This window comes from Symphalangus syndactylus, chromosome 20 (genome assembly GCF_028878055.3).
Source record: "Symphalangus syndactylus isolate Jambi chromosome 20, NHGRI_mSymSyn1-v2.1_pri, whole genome shotgun sequence".
Taxonomy (NCBI): domain Eukaryota; kingdom Metazoa; phylum Chordata; class Mammalia; order Primates; family Hylobatidae; genus Symphalangus; species Symphalangus syndactylus.
Window position 1 is genome coordinate 22,201,688 of NC_072442.2, and position 23,239 is coordinate 22,224,926.

Sequence of the window (23,239 nt, forward strand, 5' to 3'; positions counted from 1 at the left end):
CCAGGATGAGGGCAATGCGTGGAGGAAGGCGGGGGCTCCCTGAGAGGTCCTGGGAACAGGATCCTCAGTTCAGACCTGCACTCAACATTGTGTGACTTTGAGACAGTCAAATGACCCCTCTGGACCTTTGGGCAGCATGCTTTCCCTTAACGAACAGAATCCAGGTGTTTCTGGGGACATGCCCCTCAATCGTCCCATGTTACAGAAAGGCAAAGCAGAACCTGGAGGCGACCCTGGCCACCAGACCCCCAATAACTGTGCCCTGAAAGGTCAGTGGTACAGCAGGCCGGCAGACTGTACATGGCCTTGAAAGGGAAGTCAGGGATTGCATTTATGGCCACGTCCTCAGGGTGTTCTCACCCAACCCTGACCCAGGAGCCATGATGCCTGTCACCCTCCTATAGCAGGGTGTGCTGGGTGCTTGAAAAATGTCTGCCCCCACCACCATGCTCACTTCCCTGAACAGCAGAAAGATGAGGATTGCTGTACCCATTTTACAGAGGGAGTAACTAGAATTTGAACTGTTGCCAAGACTAAAACATGGATGGGGGCCTCCTTCACACCTGAGGCCTCTTTAACTTTCTCTCTCTTTTTTTTTTGTGTGTGTAATTGATTTCAGTGAGATTTATTAGGGTTTTTAAACCCTTTTTATTGTGAAATATAACACAAATACCAAAAATTGAAAAACCCATAAATGTAGAGCTTAATAAGTTATACAAAGGGAATACCCAGGAAGCCACCTCCCAGGTCCCAGGAAACAGGACATTGCCAGTGTGCCAGAGCCACCCATGCACCCTGTCCCAAGGCCAGTTCCTCCCTCCCTGCTCAGGGAACCACATCCCAGCCTTCATGGGAGGCTCCTAAGGTAAGCCCAGGCTCCTGGAATTCAGGAGAATTAACAGCACTGAATAGGAAGGCAAGGGTCACGGGTTCCAGGTCCACCTCCACTTGGGGCCTCAGCTTCCTCTTCTGTAAAGTGAAGAATTGGACCTCTCCAGCCCAGTCTAGAATCCTAAACCAGCAAGAAGACAATTTGACTGGGATGATGGGTAGTGATCAGAGGATACCTGATACCTGGATACCCCTTCATAGAATAACCAGCAAGAAAACAATTCGGCTGGGGTGATGGGTGGGTATCAGTGGGTGCCTGGATACCCCTTCATAGAATAACCAGCAAGAAGAGAATTCAGCTGGAGTGATGGGTGGGGATTAGAGGGTAGAGGGTACCTGGATACCCCTTCATAGAATAACCAGCAAGAAGACAATTCAGCTGGGGTGATGGATGGGGATCAGAGGGTGCCTGGATACCCCTTCATAGAATGCGCTTCCTTCCTCCTCATCCCTGGGAGGAGGCGGTGTTCTCTCACCACACCCAGAGGCTGCGACTAGGAGAAGCCTCTTTCTGCCTGCCACGGAGATGGAGTTTTGGGGTTTTCTGCTTGGAGATCTGTGGGGAGCCTGGGAGCTACTCAGTTCTTTGGGCTCATCCCCCACCCCCACCAGGGAGCCTGGTGTCTAGTTTTGAGTAATTCCCCAGAAGCCAAGCAGAGTTCATCCTTCCTGCTTCCCATCAAGACCTCTGATGTGACTTTGGGACCCCTGCCCACCTGCACCTCTCCTGGGAGGGCTGAGCCAGCTGCACAGGGCTCTGCAGCCTGGGTGCTGGGAAGTATATGCCTGTGGGGAGGAAGAGGAGAAAGAAGAAGGGGGAAGGGAGAGGGAGGGCAGGTTGGACCAGCATTCCCTGAGCCCCTACTGTGTGCCAAGCACTGCAGAGGCACTTGGCATTCATGATCTGGTTTCATCAGCCTCCTCATGTGGAAGAAATACTAATATCTTCGTCTTCCAAAGGAGGACACTGAGGCTGAGTTTAAGCATCTTGCCCAAAGTGGCACCTCTAGGAAAAGGCAGAGGCAGGCTTAGAAACGAGCCCCTCTGACTCCAGAGCTCTTCATGTTCACTCCACACCCAGCCCTGGCACAGAATCAAGAGAGGAAGTCAAGTGAGTCCCGAGGCCTCACTCCCTCCTTCCGTGGCTGTGAGCGCCATGGTGCTGATGAATGAAGGGGCTGGATAAATTAGCACAGGAAGTCAGTGGTGATGAAGGTGAAATGAATTGGAAGGAAGAATGAGAGTTGGGGTGGGGTGAGGCAGGCGAGAGTTCAGAGAACAGAGCAAAGTTCCCAGCTGGGAGGACTAGGGAAATAGTGAAACAAAACTCCAAGACAGAGAAGAGCAGGTTAGGCCAGTCATGGTGGCTCAGGACGCCACCCAGCACTTTGAGAGGCCAAGGTGGGAGGATTGCTTGAGCCCAGAAGTGCATTATGGTGAGACCTTGTCTCTACAAAAAATACAAAAATTAGCCAAGTGTGGTGATGCACACCTGTGGTCTCAGCTACTTGGGAGGCTGAGATGAGAGGATCGCTTGAGCCTGGGAGATCAAGGATGCAGTGGGCCATGTTTGTGCCACTGTATTCCAGCCTGGGTGACACAGCAACACCCTGTATCATAAAAAGAAAAGAAAAGAGCAGGATTTGGGTGGCAGGTGTAGGGCAGGGGGTGCCAGGACTTGATTTGAAGACTTTCAACATCTTATTCACTTCTTTATCCCTTGCTAAGAGCCTGCCTGAGAGGCCCTATTCACATTGGATGGGCAGATGGGTAGGTGGAAGGTTGGTTGGAAGAGGGAGAGGTCAAGAAGTCAACATATTTATGACCAAGGGACTCTAGGTTTTTCATTGCATTCCAGGTGGAGAGAGAAACATATATTTGGAGTAAGTACCCTACAAGCAAGTCACATCACCCAGAGATGCTTAACCGGGGTCTTGTAGATCTCCATTCCTGGATCTCCTCCCCCAGCCCTCCTCCATCTCCCCCTGCCTGCCGTCCCGCCCTCAACCCCTATTTCCCCCTCTCTCTCCCTTCTTCATTGCCCTCCAGAACCCAGAGGGGAACATGATTCTCAGAGACCAGGAACCATGGGTGTGAGCGCCAAACTCCTTTGCTCATACCAGCAACTTCAGCCTGGTGAACCTGGGGCTCAGAGAGTGCTGGCATCCTGGTTGAAGACCCCCAGCAAGACCTGCTGCCAAAGTGAGACCAGACTACCTGACCATTTAGCTTTTAGGGCTCGAGGCTGTGCTGGAGGAAAGGAGACAGCAGGGGCCTCCATTTTCTGTCTCTGGAAAACACTGAAACAAGCCAGCCTCCCAGCCACAATGAGCTCCTGCCACCCAGCCTCAGTGAAGGCCATGGCTTCTCAGCAGCAAACTATGATTGCTCGTGTTGCCTTTCCTGCTGAATGATTTTAGTTGAATAATTTTGCATGATCTCGGCACAGCATGAAGAAAGAGTAGAGCCAAGGACACGGGGCTTATAGTGAGGGAAAAGGGGTAGAACTGGAATCTAAAGAGCTCCCTTCAATCTGACCTTGGCCAGTGACTGGAATTTCCAACCAACTGTTGCTGGTTACCACTAATGACAGCAGCCTCTCCCTCTGTGCATGGCTCTCAGTGGGTCCCCAAAAGGAAAAGGGCTCAGGGGTGGCTCGCAGCCTCACGTGGCCATGGGTAGGTCCCACGTTGATCGTCGTACCAGGCAGGCATTGCACTAGAATTATCTCACTCAACCTCCACCACCTCCCCACACCTACCACCCCCCCACCCAACACACACATACCCAGGAAACAGACATTGTCATCCCCATGTGCAAGGAGGAAACAGGCGTGGCACAGACTTGCCTGAGACCCCCACCCATTAAGGACTCATAGAGCCAAGGTCAAGCTCAGATTGACAGACCTCAAACAGGATTGCTCCTGATTCCAAGTGAAGGCCTTACACCCAAACTGGGGGTGGAGAACTTTTTCCAAACTGAAAGGAGGCTGTAGGAGAGGAGCAGAGTCCAAGGGAGAAATTCAAGGTGTTTCCCTGGAAGAGGAAGAGTCAGAAAAGCAGGGCAGTTAGAAGATTTGGGAAAAAAGCTGAATCACAATTTAGAGCTGCCAGGACTCTAAGAGGGCTTGAAATCATCCCCTTCACTTTGCAGATGAATTTCACCATAACCCCAGAGAAGTCAAGCAGCCTGGCCAAGGTCACACAGCAGCAGATCTCTGACCACAGCCAAATGCTCCCAAACCCCATGACTGTACATGGGATTGGGCCTCCCCCCACCCACAAGGCCAGCCCAGCTCTAGCTCCCACAAGGTTAGGTCAGGTTAGGGCCAGAGGATGGGTGGGAGGTGCCCAGGCCAGGTCCAGGTGGGGAGAGTGGTTCCTCCTGCTGTCTCACCCCCGCTCATTACTATTCCTGGCATCATCCCCCTCACACCCCTTCCTGTGGAAACCCAGTGATGCCGAGAGCTGGAATTTGGACGTTTTCCCAGCATTTGGGCTGTTAATTAAAACTAATAAATCTGCCACTTGGAGTTGAGTTGAAGAGGAGAAAGGGAGAGGTAGGGGAGGGAGACGGGGACTGGGGTGTAGGATCCCCACACACACCCCTACAAGCGTATCTTCCTTTCAATCCTGCCTCCTGAATTATTTTCTCTGTTGGCCTCTTATTCATTCCACACTTGATTCTCCCAGCTGCCAGACCCTAACCTCTGCCTGAGTAAGCTCTGGGTTCTTCTAAAGAGACACAAAAGACGTGCCTCCAAGGCAGGGGCGGGCCAATCATTCCCTGCCACTCCATGGGACTGGGCAAAAAGCACGAGACCCAGGTGGGGCAGACCTGGGTTCAAATCCCAGCATTGCCCTTTCTAGCCATGTGACCTCTGGGGAGCCACTTCACCTCTCCAGGCATCCCCTTCCTCATCTTGAAAATGCAGACTGTGATTCCTACTTTGAAAGGTTCTTGCAAAGATGACATGAGAAAGTATGCAAAGTAGCCTGTTGCCAACCATTCAGCGATCTCGCTCTGTGATCTGTTCTGATCTCCACTTCCTGTTTCTCATCTCCCCTGACTCCCGGAGGTTCCCATAAATAATTGCATGTTGTGAAATGATACGAATAACAGTAATGTCACCTTATATCTGTAAAGCAAATTTCAAACTCTCCCATAGTTTAGAACTCTCTCTCTAAACTATGGGGTGCCATGTCTACATCCATATGGCCCATGCACAAAGCCATGCACTATCCAAGCAATGATAGTGGTTTATTCATCTTTATTTTCTCAGTGCCCACCACAGTGCTAGATGCATAGGGATGGATGAAAGAAGTGCTTTCATACCTGGAGGGGACATCTGTTCCACTTCTCTGCCCAATGCTCTGTCTCCTTCATCTAGTAACAAACAGCTGCCTTCTGCTTAGGGAACTGCTTCTCCTCTCTCATACAGTGTGCTCCTTTTCTCTCCTGCTACACAGGTGGCCATGTGACCATGTTGGTCTAATCAGAGCCTTCTCTAGGATTTTTCTTCCTGAGACTGGTGAGGAGCCTTCTTTCGTGTTCAGACATGAGGACAGTGGGTAGGTGGAGCTGCCTATGAGCATGCCTCCAGCTTTTCTCATGGCAAAGATGAAGTCACGCACAAAGTGACAGAGATGACAGGAAAAAGCAGGTGCCCAGCTCCGCTGGCTTCAGCCCTCCTATGATCAAGTGATATGAGCCAATGAATTTCCTATGTCTTCATTAAACACAATCAAGCTGGGACTCTGCCATTCACAACCTTTGACTCACACAATATCTATCATCTCATTTCATCTTCTCAATGACATCTCAAGCTAGGCCAGCAGAGATTGTTATTCCCATTTTACAGATGAGAAAGTCAAGTCTCAAGAAAGTGAATTTATTTGCCAGGGCTGCAGAGCTGCTAATGGTGGGATTAGAACTGATAACATGTACTAATGTGTATTGAGAGTGGCAGGTGCTATGTTTAGGGGATACGCATTCTCCCACACCATCCTCTCAACAAGCTGATGACAGCACCACTATCAATAACTGCCTTTATACAGATGGGGCAACTGAGGTTGGAGCAGTTAAGTAAATTACCCAAGGTCACAGCGAGTCATGGAGTCAGCCTAGGTCTATCTGCCCAGAGTTGAGGCCACCAGCCACCCACCTGCACTGCCTCCGCAGCTGCCTTTCTGGGAGAGGAGTATCTCCGGGCGGTGGAAGACTAAGAGCACAGAAATAATCAAATACCTGCTGCATGCACAGCTTTGTCCATGGGCTCAAGGATGCACAAATGACCAGGCCATGGAGCCTACCTCAAGGGAACTCCCAGTCTAGAAGAGGGAACAAGGCATGTCCATAAATAGCCACACTGTGAGGCTCAAGTACTTTGGGAACCCAGAGGACAGAGAGATGACTCCAACTGGGGGAGAGGCAGGAGCAAGTGGCACTTAAACATGACCTTTCATATGGGCAGGATTTGGACCTGCGGACATGGTGTGGCCATGGCAGGGGGAACATCACAAGCAGAGGAAAATGCATAAGCAAACACCTCAGGTGTTTTGGTGGGAAATCCAATGACATTGTTAGCAGGAGAAAATTATCCCACTTTTCTGAAGGGCAGCGTGCATGAATGGGAAAAGACAAACAAAAGAGCAGAGAAATCAATTAAAGACAACAAGTTGAGGGTCTTGAATGCCAAGATTAAAAGTTTGGGCTTTATTTGGCAAGCAACGGGGAGCCATTGAAGGTTTTTGATCAGGACAATGTCATAGTCAGACTGGAACAATAGTCTGGCAGCCACACGTAAGACAGATTAGGAACGGGCAAGAGCAGTTAGGAGGAGGCTCAGGAAAGGCAGTAAAGGCAGAAGTAGGCCAGAGCAGAGCATGGGGAAGGCAACAGCAAGATGAATCCAATGACACCACAGAGGCAGACTCATCAGGGAACAGTGTGGTGTGGTGGAAAGAGCTTATACTTGGGAATCAGGATGGACTCGAACCTGGACTCCCTACCTCTAAGAGCTGATGTGCAGGGCACAGGGGACCACGAACAGGACAGCACATTGTGAACTGCAAGTGCACTCGCTGATTCACTGATGCTGCCCCAGGAGCTAGAAGTCAGCTGACACCTGGTAAGTGGTCAATGAATGCTGAGGGCATGATGGGAGGATGGATGGACAAGTGACTGAGTGAGGAGATGAGTCAGAGAAGGCTCTGTGAATGAATGAACAAATGAATGAATGAGTAAAAGCAGCAGGGAAAGGAGAGAGGGAAGAGAGAGAGGCACAGCAGCTTCCAGAGTGCTCCTGGAGAAGGACTTGGCTTCAGAAGCCTTTCTTCCATCTCCTCCAAACCCAGTCCCAAAGCTGACACAGCCTGGGCTGAGCCACAGTTTCCACAGCTGCAGGGCCTTAGTGCGAGGAGGGATGGAGGAGGAGGGACAGAAGGCTTAAACACGATGAGGTGCTTGCATGGCTCTGGCATCCCTCCTCCTTCTAAGAAACAGAATTACTTACTTAGAAGGAAATCTTACTTAAAACCTAGTCAGCACTGCTGTGATTTAAGCCCCACTACACCAGGTTCCCCTCCAGCCTTGCTGGTTTTGGGCAAGGATGGAGGCCACTCCCAGGGCTGTGACCTCAACCAAGCCAGGGACCCCTTGGAGCCAACGCTTCCTCAGTGTGGTCCAGGCCCAGGGGGACAGTGGGTAGGGGAAGCTGCCTCTGAGCATGCCTCCATGGTGTCAGAGCCTGTGTGGGGCCTGGGAGCTTGGGTTGGCTGCCTCCAGGAAGCCCTGCTATTGGGACCACTCCTTCCCTTTCAGACAAATCACTCACTTGCCAGTCAGTAATCAGCCCATAAATATTATTGGTACTGACATTGTATACACATTCTCTTGCTCAGTCTTCACAAAAGCACCATGAGGTCTCTTCCCATTTCACAGATAAAGAAACCTAGACTCATGAACTAACATTCCCAACTTCGCACAGTGGGTGGAGAATCTCATCCAACATGAGGCACAAAAGGCTGATTGGTCACCTCCCAATGCCCTTCCCACATTTATTCAACATGAGACTTGGAGGAGAGAAGAAATGCAAATTAACATAATAATAAATCCCTTGCCATGAATGGAAAATGCCATCCAGGCAGCAGGGCAAGCAGAGAGGTCCCCAAAACAATCATCACGATGACAGTTAACATCACTGAGGCTTTCTCTTTGCCAGGCCCTCCTGTGCACTTGAAGCAAATCAACTCATCTAACTCCTTGGTAACAACACTCAATATGTCCCCTTTTACAGGTAGGTCTCCAGGAAGGTAAGTGACTGGCCCAGGGTCACACGGCCAGGATAGGGCAGAGCCTGGACTCAAAGCCAGGCAGTTCCACTCCAGAGCTAGTGGCCTAAATATCCCCAATCCCAAAATTACTCTGGGAGGACATCTTATCACTGCCCCTAAATTTTCTGGTTTGTTGAATGGCGATAGTGACAGTGCTTGCTACACGGTGTCTCTAGGGAAAGCTCATCGGGAATATGGCTGTGGGGTACCCCCATAAACTTCCATGTACTGTATAGTGGATCTTACCGCTGTCCCTGGGTCTTGGGTGGCACTTTGGGAGGCATTTCTTTTTTAATTCAAAAGACAGGAGAGGAGTTGATGCAGGTGGATGGGAAACCAAGTTGGGTGTATGAGACAAGAGAGGCAGAGACTCGGGAGGCAGCCGGGCAGGGGGTGCCGTCAGAACTCAGCAGCCTGTGCTGATAAAGTGGTGAGTGGAGGCAGACAGAAGTTGCTTCAAAGCAGACTAAGCCCGGATTTCAGGAAACCTGCTGTGTTACCTTGCACAAGTCACTACCCCTCTCTGGTCCCAGTTTTCTCCTTTGGAAATAAAGTGAGGCAAAGAGGTAGGGACAGTGAAGAGTGGTGTGATGATGCTCTCTAAGGTCATGTCCCGTGTCACTGCACTATTTCACTTTACCTGAGAGCTAGCCCTCAGCACAGTGGAATACAGGAAACAGATTTGGGGTGGGGGTGTGGTACAACAGCCAGCCCTCCACAAGTTTTGCTTCTGGAGACCCACAATCCAAGAAAAGGAAAATGCTCTGTTTCCACCCCACTCAGCTTGTACTCACCCCACCAACTCCCAAAGGTACCAAGACGATGAGCAGAGGAGAGATACCAGTTAAAGTCATGGATGTACTCACCCTCAGTTTCCTCACCTGAAAATGAAAGGCAGGGTGACTATGGGGAGGGGGTGGTTTGGTTCTCTTCCAGCTCCACCAGCCTAGGGTTCTAGCATTCAAATGAAGCTGTTTTCCACTAGGTTCTCTCTTTCTTTGGGGATAGAAGTTGGGAGAGGGTGGGAGCAGTGCTAACTCAATTCTTCCTGGGGTAGAGCATCCTCTAGAGGGAGACAAGACTGGAGATGGGTGTGCTGTGGCTGCAGAGTACAGGATAAAGGAAGGGCTTTAATGTCTTCATGCAAATTGTGCATCAACTTGACGTAGAAATGCCACCTTCTCCAGGAAGCCCTTGTGATTGTTCCCAGTACTGACTGTCTGAATGCATGTTCTCCCCTTCCTCCCATCTCAGCCCTCTCCTGTCTGGGTTCCCCCCTCACAAGTGTGTGTGCATGTGCACACACACATACACACACAGGCACCTCCACCCTGCAAGCCCATGTCCTCCACTGACTGACCACACGTTCCCACCAGGCTGGCCTCTGACCCTGGTCCAAGACCTGCGGGAGAATCTGCAGAGTCAGGGCTCTGTCCTCTTTTCCAATTTCCTTCTGCTTTGATTTTGCAGGTTCTTTGATTGCCCATGGACTTTCAGCCTCAGACAAAGGGCAGCTCTTTGCAAGGAAAAAAAATAATTGAAGAGAACCCTGGGAAATAAATGCAGACTCTGCTTCCTTCTCCAGCCCAACATTCTGACCAGGCTCAAGGAAAGATCCTGCGACCACGGGGTCCCTCAGAGGCTGCTTCTGCTGTGCAAGGCTGCCAGCGTGTTAAAGCAATGAAGATTTTGCCAAAATCAGCTTACAAAAAATTGTGCTATATATTACGTCTTGAATATTAACAATTTAATGCTTTAACAAAAAACTTACAATGTAATATAATTGCTCTGTTAACAAGATAATTACAGGTTTATTTTTAATTAATTCATAATATGCTACAGATGGTGTGGTCTGTTAATAGGACCAAGTTTAACATTATAGGATGAACTGTTTCTTTTGCCCAACTGGGCAGCACTGAGACAGGAGAAATTAGCTCATTTGAAGATAATGTCAAGAGTTGAACCTGAGACTGTGGCACCCAGGCTGAAAGCTTCTCCTATCCCTTCCGGCTCCCCAACTCCCTTCCCCCGTGACAAATCTCTGCTCCTGAACATGCCCACTCTCCCGGAGATACCTGAAACCACAGAGCCAGAAGGAAATTTCCAGATGAACAGTTCAGACTCCTCCACTGTCCAGATGGGGAGATTAAGACCCCATTCAGCAGCCTGGTGTCATGAGAGCTTATTTCCAAACCCACCTCTTACACTTATTACGTACGTGGCCCTGAGAAAGTCAGGTCACCCATCTGAGCCTCAGTTTCCTCAGTTACGAAACTGGCACAATAAAGCTCGCCTCTGGAGCTGGAGTGAAGTATTAAACAATACATACTGGTGACATGTATTTATGTCAACCTCATCTGACTCCTGTCCCATCAGGTGAGGGTGATGTGGATGGGGCAGGCAGCAGGAAAGGCTCAAACCCAGGCCAGGACTCTGTGTCCTCTCCTCTCACCTGCCCCTCCTCCGCTGAACAGGAAGCAGGGTTGGAGCACAGAGCAGCCCCTAATTCCAAATCCAGGGGAGAAGCTGTGTCTCGTGGCACACATCATGCTCCCTGGATGACCTATGCCTTCATCCTCCACCATGAAATAAGGGGAGAGCTTGAGATCAGAGAGGAACTGACTATCTGAGAAGTGGAAGGCTGGAGCCCCTGACCCCCATCACCATTAAATGCAACTCAAGCCATCTGCATCTGGCCTGTCTATGCAGGAGGGAAAGAGAGTCAGTTGAACTGAGTCCAGCCCTGGGGATTAAGTGACATAGGAGGTAGGTTGAGGCCTGGGCAGAAGGTAACCCCAAGCAGGCCTGACTCTGGACCCCTGGCACCCAGAGACCTGCTCCCAAACAATCCCTCCCATTTCTCTTCCATCTTAAAACCGAAGAGACTGAGCCCCAGGATTCCAGTAGTTGAAGAGGATCCCAGGCTTTCCAGCCCTTAATTGAGAGGTGAGGGAGGGAGGTGGGGAGTGAGACCATGGCTGGGTTAGGAACACAGGAGAACGTAGGTAGAGCAGCAACAGTCCAAGCCAGACCCCCTTCCTCACCACCTGCCCACTGAAACAACTTCTATCAAGATCACCAAGAACCAACACTTAGTAAAAGTCAGTTGTCTCTGCTCTCTCCTTTCCTTGTTTAGTCTCTTGGGAATGTCCAGCATGGTTGCCACTCCCACCCTCTTGAAACAATTGCTTCTCTTGCTTCCTTGGTAACATGTTCATCTAGTTTTCTTCCTCCTTCAGGGCCACTTCTCCACCTCCTTTCCAAGACTTCTCCTTTGCCTAAATTTTGGAGTGTCCCAGCTCCCTTCTCCTCTGAATGAACCCTGTCTCTCCAGGGGACCTCGCTCATTCATATTGCTTTCTATATCATCTGTGTGCTGATCACCTCCACATTTATATTTCCAGCTCTGGCCATGCCTTTGGCCTGCAGACTCATTTATCCAACTGCCCACTCAATATCGGAGGCACCTGAAACTCATTAAGTCCAAAAAGAGGCTTTGATTTCACCTACAAAGCCACTCCTCCCACTCCCTACAAGCCTTCCGCATCTCAGGAAGTAGCACGTCCATCCACCAGTGGCCCACATATCCAGAGTGACCCTTGCTTCCTCTTTACACACTGTACAGTGAGCCCTATTGGCTCCACCTCCTAAACATATCCCGAGTCTGAGCATTTATCACCAATCCCAAGCTGTGGTCCCACACTACCCTCTCACCTGCACCATCACATCTGTTCCCTGCTGGACTTCCACTGCCAGCTGCTTATACAGCTGCTTTATATAGCAGCCAGAGCACCATGCCCCTGCTTACACTCTCCAACGGCTTCTCATCACAACCAGAACAAAACCAAATACTGTAATGTGCTGTCACAGCTCAGTTTCCCTGGAAAGATTGGAAAATGGTATGTAGGAAGTTAATTGGGATGTGCTCTCAGGATTACACCTGTGGGAAAGGAAGAAAGCAGAACTGGTAGGGGAAATGTTGAGCTACAATGCAGAAGCAACAGAGGCCTCAGCCAATCCCACAGAAGCTCTAGAGCAGGGATGGCCTTTCAGAGTTGTCCCAGAATAGGAGGTCAAGCCTTACACTCCTGCATCAACCTGTCATGGATATGGGCTGCCTTCACCCAGGAATGGCGTGTGACCTCAATTGGACCAGGCAGCCCTCTTCAGCTGACAGCAATACCTAGAGAGGACTCAGATGAGTGCTTTCAGCTGCTCGAGGAGGAGGGCAACCCACCACAGCATCTACTACACAAGACATACAAGACTTGGCATGATCTGACTCTCTCACCAATGCATCTCCCACCACCACCTGTTTTGTTCTGTTTTGTTTTTTGTTTTTTTAAGATGGAGTCTTGCTCTTGTTGCCCCGGCTGGAGTGCAAGGGCATGATTCGGCTCACTGCAACCTCTTCCTCCCAGGTTCAAGTGATTCTTCTGACTCAGTCTCCCGAGTAGCTGGGATTACAGGCTTCCGCCACCATGCCCAGCCAATTTTTGTATTTTTAGTAGAGACAGGTTTTCACCACATTAGTCAGGCTGGTCTCGGACTCCTCACCTCAGGTGATCCACTGGCCTTGGCCTCCCAAAGTGCCGGGATTACAGCCATGAGCCACCAAGCCCGGCCCTCCCCCACATTTACTATGCTCCAGCCACAGTGACCTTCATTTGGCCTCCAAAACAAGCTCAGGAACTCTGCTCTTATTGCTTCTTCTGTGTCTCATCCTTCTTATGTGTAAAATGGAGAAAATCATACATCTGCTTCATAGCATAGTTAAGAGGATTAAATGAGTCAATACATGTAAAGAGCAGTGCTTGGCATGGAAGGTGTTATAGAATCAGAAGCAATAATAATGATAGTGATGATGATAGTGATGACGGTGATGATGATAACGATGATGATGACGGTGATGATAATAACGATGATGATGACTGTGTTAATGATAATAATGGTTAAGATGATGATGGTGATGATGATAATGATGATGGTGAGGATGATGGTGATGATAATAATGATGATGGTGAGGATGATGGTGATGATAATAATGATGATGGTGAGGATGATGTTGATAATAATGATGGTAATGATGATGGTGAGGATGATGTTGATAATAATGATGGTAATGATGATGGTGAGGATGATGTTGATAATAATGATGGTAATGATGATGGTGAGGATGATGTTGATAATAATGATGGTAATGATGATGGTGATGGTGATGGTGATGATGATGATGTTGTTGATGGTGATGGTGATGGAAAGTGAAACTCCCTTCTCTTAAATCACTGCATGGCGGCCGGGCGCGGTGGCTCACGCCTGTAATCCCAGCACTTTGGGAGGCCAAGGCGGGTGGATCACGAGGTCAGGAGATCGAGACCACGGTGAAACCCCGTCTCTACTAAAAATGCAAAAAATTAGCTGGGCGCGGTGGCGGGCGCCTGTAGTCCCAGCTACACGGGAGGCTGAGGCAGGAGAATGGCGTGAACCCGGGAGGCGGAGCTTGCAGTGAGTCGAGATCGCGCCACTGCACTCCAGCCTGGGCGACAGCGAGACTCCGTCTCAAAAAAAAAAAAAAAATCACTGCATGGCTACCGCTTCTCAACATTCAAGCATTTTCTCAAATGCCACCTCCTCAGAGAATCCCTCCCTGACCCAAGCCAGGCAGCACACTCCTAATCACTGTTCACCTTCCAACCCCAGTTTATCTTCTTCATGACACTTAACAGTACCTGATACCATCTTATTTGTTTGTTTACATCAGTGGTTCTCAAGCAAGGGTGGCTTTTGCCCCCCAGAGAACACTTGGCAATATCTGGAGACACTTTTGGTTGTTAAAACTGGGCAGGGGGAGTGCTACTACATCTAGTGAGTAGAGGCCAGGATATTGCTAAGCTTCAAAAGGGAAGCCCTACAACAAAGGTATCTGGCCCAAAATGTCAACAGTGTTGACAGTAAGAAATCTTGGTTTACTTTTTATTTTTTTTCTCCTCCATGAGAATGTCTGTCTTGTTTGCCCTTATATCCACAATATTGACACCTTGTAGATGCTTAGTCCATATATGCTGACTGTCAGTGCTTACAATAATGTTTCACATGGGGTAAGTGGTCTAAAACTGTTTGCTGAGGGAATATGTGCCAAGCCCTATGACTTAATAGCTGTGTGAACTTGGTGAGTCACTTAACTTTCCTGAGCTTCTATTTGCAATTTGCTTATTTGTAAAATAGCATAAATATTCATTAATGAAACCGACAGTTACCAAGATCTCACTGAGTTCCTGTCCTGTCCACTCTTTAGAACCATTCTGGGGATTACAGGAGGTCCATGGATTCATCCTTTGAGACTTGCTCACATGTCACCTCCCCCGTGAAGGGCTTCCTGATCCTTGCCTTCCTCAGCCACCCACCATCACTAAGGCAAATAAGTCTCTCCTTTTCCAGGCTCCAAAAGCCCGTTGTTCACACCTATGTGGTAGTGAACCATGCTATTGGCTTGAAATGCTTGATAAGTTCTCAGCCCTATCAGACTCTGTCCCTTTTATAACAAATAGTTTGTAATGGTTCCTTTACAATCCTGAAATGAAATTCATATACAGTATAACCTACCTAGACACATCACTGGAAAATAAATCAACATAATGCCCTAACTGTAAGATAAAAAAGTAAAATAAAGACAATTTATAATAAAATATATATCTCAATATGTAAATGCTCAGGTTTGATGGCACTAGAAGACATAATGAAGTTGTCAGAGGCTTGTGTCTACACATTAGCTCACCCTGAGGGCCAGAGCCTCAAATGCAGCCTGACACTCGGGAGGTTGTGTCTGGGACTTCACTGCCACAAAGAGCTTTGCCATTGGAAATGTGATTTTCCAAAAATGATGAATAACTCTTGTAATGTTTCCAACGGAACAATCTTCCTTCAATTTACACGGTAGTTGTATTCCCAGAAAAATCAGTGTATATTAAATTCATGATACAAATACTTTATGTTTATATGTATAACATAGGTTCTAGGCTCAAATAATTATAAACAGGTTTTTTGCTTACTTGAATGTCGACCAGGATATTTGCAAGTCATGTGGGATGTGGAGTGATGCTTCACTGAGCAGCTCATCCCTGCTTTGACGAGCGTTTAACATCCTTGGCCACTCCCACTAAATGCCAGTAGCATCCCCTATAGTGATTGCGAACATCGAAAATGTCCCCCCACTTATTTACAAAACTGTCCCTCCACGATGGCACTGCCCTCATGGAGAATTTCTCTTCTAATTTGTGTCTTTCACCTGCCTATGAGCTACCAGAGGACAAATGAACTTGTACATGACAGGTACTCAAGAAATTCTGATTAGCTGTAACACATGCGATCATACCCCATGCATATCCCCTCAGCCAGCGCTGGAGGTTGCCTGCAGAAAGACCTGCCAACGGTGACAGATGGGTGTCCTCCAGCCCCGGGAGTGTGCCAATCATGCACCAATCAGGCCAAAAGTGCCAGGGAGCTAACAGCCCACAGACAACCCTCTGCCAAGGAGGGCTGGGGTTGGGGGATAAATTCCCCAACTTCCTCACCCCTCCATGGGACCACAATGAGGCACACTGGGAAGTATTTCAGAGAATCCGCCATGACCTGAGAGCCCCAGCTGCCCACAGAGATAACCCTCGTGAACACCCTATACCTGGGCTCTCCTTCCTTCCTGTCTCATTTCCCCACTCCCTCAGAGCACTTCCTGGGATCACCACCCAAATATACTCCTTGCACTCAGATTCTTGTGTCAGTGTGTTTCAGGCACTATTGTTACACAACAAACCACCCCAGAATCGCTTGAAACAGCAAGGATTTCTGATTTCCCCTGATTTGGCTGTTGGCTGGGTGGTTCCTCTGAGGTTTCACTGGGTCCTGCACAGCTGGAGGGGCCCCTGAGCTGGAAGATCAAAGCTGGCCTCACCCACTGTTCAGCAGGTGGTGCAGGCTGTTGGCCGGGCAAGGCTCTGCCCTCCTCCTCCTCGAGGCTTCTCACCCTGCAGTAGCTGGACTTGCATGGCAGCCTCACAACAGTGCCCCAAGATGGCAAATGAGAAAGCAGCAAGCCTCTTGAGCCCACACCCCAGGTCACAAACAACATCCCTTTCTGTTACATTCTATAGGTCAAGGCAAGACACAAGACCAGCCCGGGTTCATGGCGGGTAAAGAAACAGATCTTGTCTCGGGATGGAGTTGCAGCAAAGGCATGTGCATGCAGGGTGGGAGGAATTTATGATCATTAAATAATCTGCCACTTGGGGTCTACTGTGGGGAGGGGTAACCCCAAATTAAGACATCAGCCAAATCAAGCAATGACATGGGCAGACTAATGCCTGGCGGCATGACAGAGGGGAAGATGTGGATGTGTGAATGCACTTTAGAAACAGAGGCACGGCCCAAATTGCTGGTGCTGACCAGGACGTGCAGCTCCTGGATACACAGGCTGGGAGGAAGGCGAGACCCTCTTAGCATCTCTAGTTCCACTGCTGAACTTGTGTTTTTCCACAAGACTGCGTAATTCACCAAGACACAATTACTTACGGAAGAACATAAACAGTGTGTGCCATGGGCCCATGGGGGTTTGTAATTCAGACATGTCTCCAGGGATAATTAAAATCTCTCCTCAGAACAGGAAGTCTTGAAATAGTGCTACAGTGGTGTGCCCTGCTCCTGCTGAACCCAGGGTGGTGGCCAGGGATTCCTCAGGACAGGAGGAGGAGCTGAGGGTGGGGAAGGAAAAGGTGGCCAGGACCTGCAATCCTGGGAGAACTCAGTGGACGCCCAACTGCAGTAGCAAGAGGGAGTTCAATGTCGGGGAGAACTTCTCTTATCACCAGGGCTCATTTTTAGACCATGGAAAGGGCTGTCCCCTTTGCCCATGGATGGTAAGGACAGATGGAGGGGGCCTGGTTCAGACAGAGCCATGGTACAGGTTAGATGTGCCCATCTAGTTGTGTTCTGTGTCTGAGTGAGGCTGATAATCAGGGATTCTTTCACGCATAAGGGAGAGGAAGCGAAGAGGAAGGGAACATTGAGTCTTAAAGACCTATTCCATGTCAGGATCTATGCTAAGCACTTTACACCCCTTCTCATTCAACCTGTACCCATTTTCCAGTTCTGAAAGTGCTAAGCCCAAGAACATAAAGCCACTACGTGGCACAGCAGGGACCCAGGCCTCTTGACTCCAAAGTCCACAGGAGTGTCTAGAGGAAGCCAGCAAACAAGGTGAAGTGTTGCACAGCAGACAGAAGACAGGACACTCTCTAGAAGGGGACAAATGGCCCTGCCTTAAAGTCCTTGAAAGCCAGTAAGAAAAAGAGAGTTGAGCCTTATGGTGTGTATCTCCAAAGGCCAGGACCATGCCAGGGAATGGATGTGATCAGAAGACAGATTTCAGTTTGGTACAAGAAAGAGCTTTTTAACATGCAGAATCGTCCCACTCCGGAATGAATGAGCCATATGGAGAGGTGGTGAGTTCCCCATCCCTAGACACATGTAAGCACAGGCTCAATGCCCTCCAGCAGTACTTCCGTAGAAAGGTTAGATCTGGTACCTCTGCAGTCTCTTGGACCCTAAGTTTCCGGGGATCTCTGGGAGGGGCTGAGTGCCTTGGCCAGGGTACCCTGATGGACATAGGCAAAGTTGAGCCAGGAGAGAGTTTGTGACTAATGGAAAAGCTCTGGACCCTGCCTTCTCCCTTCCCTGCCCTCCCAGAGCCTCCAGGCTTCTCATTTGCTGCTGTCCTGGCAAAGCTACTGGCTGGGGGAGGGGAGGGATCAGGAGGTGCCCCCACCCCACCTGCATGCTGAATGGTGACAAGTCAACCTGCTGACCCTTAATCAAAGTCTCCAAGCACAGCAGCTGGATGGATGCACCATTTCTCCAGCCCCAATTACTCAGAAGGAAGTGCATCTGGTGGCAAGAAGCAGAAGGAGCTAAAGACGGAGACAGCAAAGATGGAACGGTCCTGGGGGAGACCACAGCCATGGCCTCAGCCCAGGGCTGGGGCAGCTTCCAGCCTGGCCCAGGCCCACAGAGCTCCAGCCACCTGGAGAGGCCTGTGCTGAGGGGAGGGAGGGGAGAGGCTGGGGACCTTGGGACAGTCCAGGCCCTTCTGGTGTCAGGGAAGTGGACCATAGAATCCTGAAAGATGCTGCTCCCCACACACAGCCTTCCCATTTCAAAGGCTGCCAGCAGCACACAGGGGGCATCCGAAGACTGTGGGGAGGCCTCTGTCAACCCTGGGCACCCCTTCTATCCCCTGTTCCACCCAACCTCATCACCCTGTGTTCCCTCTGGGACCAACCAGCTCTAAGGAGCCCAGAAAAGGCAGCATGGATAGAACAATTTCCCTGCACTCAACCCCCAGGATCTGTCCCACCTCCAGAATTGAACTGGGACTGTGGCCATATACGGAGATATCCAGAACAGGGTCCTGCCAGCTCCCCTTCCTCTGTCCCCAGACATTCCTCCCCATTCAGGGGTACATGGTCATGGAAAGGGGGTTCCAGGCCCTAAACCTACATGTTGGGAGGTATGAGAGGCTCCCCTCTGAGAAGCAGACACAGTCCCTGGGAGAGTGCAGTCTGATGGGGGAGACACAGACCCTATCCCGGCAGATCTGCCAGTATGATTTCTGAGTTCAAGAACTCCAGTCTGAGAGAGGAAGACAACACACAAAGATGGATTTGCAAATGCCCACCAGTGAGAAGGTCCCCTGACCTTCTGTCACACTCATGCATAAGCCACAGGCTGCAGAAGTAAGCCCTGGGGTCACCCCCGGCGGCTCCCCTGAGGAGGGGTTCAGTTCTGAGGTGGCTTCGCTTCCTCCAAACTCAGCCCCAGAAGGCGCTTCCTGGAGCACAGGAGCGCAGGTCTGTACGACTGTGGGAGCCAAGGAAGAGCAGCTTATTAATGTAATCCTTAAGCAAATTTACAAAATTGTCAGTGGATTTGCAGGAAGCCGAGGGAAGTGGCTTCCACGGAAGCTGGCAGCTGCTGTCCTGCCTGGGGGATTTGCCTTGCTGCGTGGGAGCAGGCAGGGATGGGGAGGCTTCATGCCTCAGAACCCCTTCCCCAGCACCTCCTGGCAGGGACCCTGCTTCTCCACATGTCTCCTCTGTCAGTCTCTTCCCTAAAAACAGAACCTGAAAATTGGTCTGGGAGGACCTCAGCCACAACGGCCACTGATAGAAATAATTATAGATGCGGAGTAAGCACTTCCAGTGTGCCAATGCTGAACATATATGAATTCATCATCAGGAATGAGGCAGGTACTGTTATTGTCACTGTTTACAGATGGGAAAACTGAGGCACAGAAAGGCTAGTAACTCATTGTCCAAGGTCACACAGCTCATAAATGGCAGGGGCAGGATCCAAGCCAGGACAACCATTCTCAACCTCTCTGCCCTTCTACACCCTTAGTCGCTTGCCTCTCTCTTTTGCTTTTGGCTTCTGTCAAAAGCAGACCCATCTTCCCACCCCCATGGGGATGCTAAGCCAACTATCTCTCATGCTGTTCCTAAGGGCAGCCCCGAGTGTCATCCTGACCGTTCCCCAGCCTCCAAATGCCCGAGCCACTCCATTCCTGGTAAATACCTCCATCTTCTACCTGCCCTGCCCTTTTTCAGCCACTTCTTCCGCCCCACAAGAATCAGTGCTTCCCTTCAAAATTGGAACCTCCCGAGAGCACGGACTTGGGTCCCAAGCCTTGGCACAGTCCATCTGGGTCCCTGAGTAAGGCATGGCTTCTTGAAGGGGTCCCAGGCCTTCGAGTCCTGCAGCGATTCTCCTGCCTCCTTGACAAGGCCTGTGCCCAACAGCCTTTGGGTTTGAGGAGAAGGCTGCTACGAGCCAGCGTGGCCCAGGCCCAGCTGACTGAATCTCCAATCTCCACAGAGACTGAGGCTGGTTAACCTGTTGGGAGAGTTCACTGATCACATGCCGATAAGGAATTACAAAAGCCCTGACCAGCCGGTGACCCTATCCAGCCACGGTCCCTGGTCCGGCTCCAGCACCCTCATCCAGCAGATCTCTCATTAGCATCTTAATGTGAGGAACATATGCAATGAGGCATCTGAGAGAATCCCCAGCATTTAAATTCATTAACAGTCCCTGGAAGTCTTCAGTGCGGAGGTGGAATTATCGCTAAACTGCTTTTAACTTACCAGCTGTGCACTAAACGGCAGAGAAGCCTGGCTTTAGGGTTTGGGAGGGGAGTGGGAGGGGAGTTAGTTGGAGGGGCACTACTGTCTGGGGCCCCAAGCCCAAGCCCAAGGATGCTGAGGCTCCTGGCTGGAAGGCTGTTTTCCAGATTCTGTTCAACACCCTAATGATGAGTGAAAAATTCAATCAACCAGCTGGCTTGTCCACTTAGAAACAAACAGCCGCCTCGACTGATATTGATGTGGCTGTGCGTTTCAGGTTAAGTTTCGTGACCCTGCCTCTCTCTGCTCAGTGTATGATGGATGATAGAGGAAATGTCTTTCCTCTCCCGGGAGTGGCCTTCCTCTGACTGGCCAGACCCTCCCCACGCTTCATAGCCCCTCCAGGGGGCATTTCCTGACACTGTCCTCCTCTTCCCACCTGGTTTCTGTCCAGCATTTTTGCCCCCCATCCCAGCACACAGCCCACAGTGCCATGACCTTACTAAAATCTGTCTCTTCCATGTGCCCAAGAGTCCCAGAGAGCAGCACTGGGCCTGTGTGTATCCCAGAGTCCAGTCAGCCCCTGGCACAAAAGATACGCTTGACAGAGATTCACTGAATTAATTAATTGATTGATTAAATGCTCATCTCTGCCTGCAGTGTCAATCGCAGTGCCTGGCTCATTGTAGATTCTCAATAAATATTTGCTGAATAAATGTTGAGTGACAGATAAGTGGTAGATGCAAGGATGGTCTGGGGGTAAGGAGGTTAAGATTCAGGAATTCAATGCTTTATTCAACAAATACTGAAAAACTAATCAGAATGATGGTTAATATTTGTATTCGGCTTACTATCTGCAAAGCACATGTTAACCCATTTAATACTTATAACAACTCTGTAAGAAGGATTCTAACACTATCCTCATTTTACAGATGGGAAAACTGAGGCATCTAAGCAACTTACCCAAGGCTCTACAGTTAATGCTTCATGGAACAGGGATTTGAATTTAGAGTATAGCTCAAGGGCAGTGCCCTCCAATGGAAGTAAAGTGTGAGTGAGCCACATGTGTAATTCTAAATTTACTAGCAACACCATTCTAAAAGGTAAAAATAAATAAGATTAATTTCAATAAGATATTTTGTTTAACCCAATATATTCAAAATATTTTCATTTCAACATATAATCAACATTTTTTAAAGTATTAATGAGATTTTTTACTTTCTTGTTTTCACACTAAGCTTTCAAAGTCTAGTGTATGCCAGGTGTGGTGGTGGCTCATGCCTGTAATCCCAGTGCTTTGAGAGGCTGAGGCAGGAGGATCACTTGAGCCTAGGAGTTTGAGATCAGCCTAGGCAACATGGAGAAACCCGGTCTCTACAAAAAATACAAAAATTAGGCCAGCATGGTGCCAGGCACCTGTGGTCCCCGCTACTTGGGAGGCTGGTGTGGGAGGATTGCTTGAGCCCAGGAGGTCGAGGCTGCTGTGAGCTGTGATTGGGCCACTGCACTTCAGTCTGGGCAACAGAGCAAGATACTGTCTCAGATTTTTAAAATCCAGTGAATATTTTACACTCACAGCATATCTGCTCAGTGGCTGCATGTGGCACATGGCTGCTGGACTGGAGGATGCTGAGATGAAGCTGAATTCCTAACCGCTGTTCCCTGCTACTTCCCACCTACCTGTGTCTGGATCTGTGCTACACACTGAGGACACAAACAGGAACCAGCCACAGTCCCTTCAAGGAAGCTACAGTTTGTTGGGGTAGACACATGTGGCATAGCAACACATCACAGTAAATGCTGGTGACCTAAGATGTGATGAGATCATGATAAGAATGTGGTGTTGTATCACTGTACAGAAGGAGAACCTTGAGGGTAGGGGTCTTCAGGAAGCCAGAGAAAGCTTCCAGAAATCAGAGGCCTGCCTGAGGTTTGAATAGAAGTAAGCCAGGTAAGAGGTAGAGAATAGCACGTGCTAAGGTCCAGCAGTGGGGAGGTGGACAGCAAATCCCTGAGAATGCAGGCAGCTCATTTGCAGGGGCTGGAGTCAGGAGTCAGGAGGGGCAAGGTCTTGAAAGCCCAGGCTGCAGAGTGTAACAAACACATAAGCCTGCATTAAAAGTGTCTGGACTTGACCTTGAGAAACATAGGGAGACACAGGGAAGAAGGATTTTAAAGGAGAAAGTGATAGACTCAGATGTGCATCTGAGAAGCGAGGCTAGAGGGGCTAATACTGGTGGGATTGGTGGCTTTAGCAGGGACAGAGGAGGGGAGGAAATCAAGTCAACAAGACTTGGTAGCCATGCATGCTGGAGACTGAGCAGAAGATCTGACCCCTGGGTTTCTGGTGGGGCTACTGGCTGGAGAGTGGGGCCATTTTTTGAGGAGAAGGAACTCAGAGGGGTGGCAATAGGTTGAGGGAAGAGGAGGCTAAGTTTAGATTCCTGTGTACTGAGTTTTGTGGAAGCAGGGAAATGAGAGGCCTGGATGGATGGGCCTTAGGATAGCATGGGAGGCTGGCAGGGCTGGAGGTACAGATCAGCACTTCAGTGGATGAATGATCACGTGGATGGGTGGCAGAACTCCTGAACCCTGCCATTTTTAGAAGACAAGGCACACACAGGATGTGGGCACAGTTCTCCTGTTGTTACATGTGGTTAGGTGGAAGGAAGGAAGTGCCCTAGGGACTTAGGGCCAAGGAGACCATATTAATATGAGATCACAAATTGTCTATGTTCACTCAATTAACCTGTTTTAACAGAATTAGGCAGTAGACAATTGAGGCCCAGAGAAGTTAAACGATTTGTCCTAAAGCACACAGCCAGTAGTGGTCAAGCTGAGGCA